The 2,098-nt window shown below is 39.8% G+C and overlaps 1 non-coding gene across 1 annotated transcript; it reads left to right on the forward strand.

Moving 5' to 3' along the window:
* The first annotated feature begins 1,076 nt into the window (after nt 1–1,076).
* On the forward strand, nt 1,077–1,148 carry TRNAA-CGC. The gene has a single exon. It is a non-coding gene; the product is annotated as a tRNA-Ala (tRNA).
* Nucleotides 1,149–2,098: the final 950 nt, after the last annotated feature.

Genomic DNA, 2,098 nt, shown 5'->3' on the forward strand with positions numbered 1-2,098 from the left:
CAGTGCAGTGGCTGGTTGGTTCAAAAAGCCAATATTTCTTTTTGGCAGCTGAGCGCTTAAACACTGTGCCCCCAGTGCTCCTCTGAAAAGATTACAGCCTATGGAGGAGTTCTACTCTGGAACATGTGAGTCAGATTCACCTGGACAGAAACAAGAATATCCACGCAATGTCAACCACAAATTTCTTACCTTCCCCCCTCACCAGTTTTGTTTTTTCTTTCTCCCATTATGAGAAGCCTGTTTTCCAAAAATACCAATATACATATTCATTTTCCCAAACATAAAATTTGCATGAAAAAAAAATAGAATTGATACATCCACAGCATTATTTTAAAAACAATCAATTTTGCTACACAGGTTTTAGTATTTGTTTGCCATTCTTTTTGTCTTACAATGAGGACAAAGAACTGTGTAAAATATTTATTTGGATCAGTTCACTCCTTCTCCAATGTATATATTATTCTTTTATAATTACATTAGATCTATTTTTTTCTATTTGTATTTAATTTTAGAATATTTTCACACACACTTCAAGAACCCACTGCTGTTGAGTCGGATTTGGCTCATAGTGACCCCTCCTTGGGTCTCCGAGGCAGTATCACTGCAGAAGTAGATTGCCCAACTTTCCTTCCGAGGAGTGGCTGGTGGTTTTGAACCACCAACCCTGAGGGTAGTCATCAAATGCCTTAGATGCTATGCCACCAGAGCTCCCATACGCATACTTCAGTTAGTTTTATTTATTTAATTTATTGCCTATGTAACACATTAATATGTCTCCATAGAATACAGAAAGTTACATTCAGAGAAGTTATAAGAGAATGTTGTATTCCAAGACTCACCCAAGCCATGAAGCAGAATCAGGCTCCCGGGTATCTGGTGGAAGACCATCAACCAGGAACAGTCCTTTCTTTCTAGCACTAAGGTATCCTTCTTTTGTTGTATCCATGTCCAAGAGAACACAGTGGGTCAAGTTTGGAAACAGCAGAAATGAACATGAAGAGATTTAATCTTGATAACTTAGTTTTCAAAAACTTGGTGAACAGTCTTGGAGATGCTTCTATTAAGTAGTTTATATAGGGGATATAGCTCAGTGGTAGAGCATGTGCTTCGCATGTAAAAGGTCCTGGGTTCAATCCCCAGTATCTCCACATTATTTTTCTCATGAAGCATACCCACAGAGCCTCTTACTCTCAGAAAATTACTTAAGTTATTTGGGTCCTGCTATTTCTTTCTTAACTAACTCCTAGGGACATTGGTGCTCACTTAAAGTTACTGGTTGTCATTTCTATTATCTACACAGTCTCTCCAAGCACTCTCAACAATCACTGGCACTTGGGCCACTGTCTGCATAACCCAAAGGCAAAGCAGTCCTTTTAAAGGGGTTGGGGAAAAATTGAGTAATAGGAGGCTGGAAAGTTTAAAAAAAGAAAAACCCAGTCTAGTGCTGTGGAATGGGCAATTCATTTCCTGCCAAAGATGAGAGCCATTTCTTTGTATCATCTCCCTATCCGGAGTGGCCTAAAACATTGAGAAGTTCATGTTAAACCCAGTTTGGGGCTGGGGAGGCTAAAACTTGCTGCCCTATCCTGTCTACTTCTCATTCACTGACATGGATATTGGGTAGATAGAAGCCATCAAGTACATAGTAACTTCTTTGTCTATTTATCCTGAAATTAACTTCTGAGTGTGATGGGCAGAGTTCCACCTGTTGAAGATGCTGCAACCAAGAAATGAAGCACTAATCTTAAAGACTCATGGGTCAAAGAGGGGGAGCACAGACATTTTAGCCCAAAGACCTCCGGTGAGGTCTACATTGTTTCAAGACAGTTGCTAATTCTATATTCTATATGCTGACAGTGTAATTATTGTAAATTTCCCTATACATATTTGCAGTTATTAATGCTGAGAATAATAATAACCTGAATGTGTTAGAGGACCAAATGCGGGTCCCTGCCTGGTGCACAGTCAGGCCGAAACAGTTTACACACGGAGTGATCAAGAGGAGAGAAAATTATTTATCGCAAAGCGGCAATGCAAGGAGTAGGGGTATCCTCGTATCCAGATCTGACTCCCCGAGATGCCATCGAAAAACAGTTTC

Source organism: Orycteropus afer, unplaced genomic scaffold (assembly GCF_000298275.1).
Source record: "Orycteropus afer afer isolate SDZICR_OR568_19922 unplaced genomic scaffold, OryAfe1.0 scaffold00919, whole genome shotgun sequence".
In the NCBI taxonomy this organism is placed as follows: Eukaryota; Metazoa; Chordata; class Mammalia; order Tubulidentata; family Orycteropodidae; genus Orycteropus; species Orycteropus afer.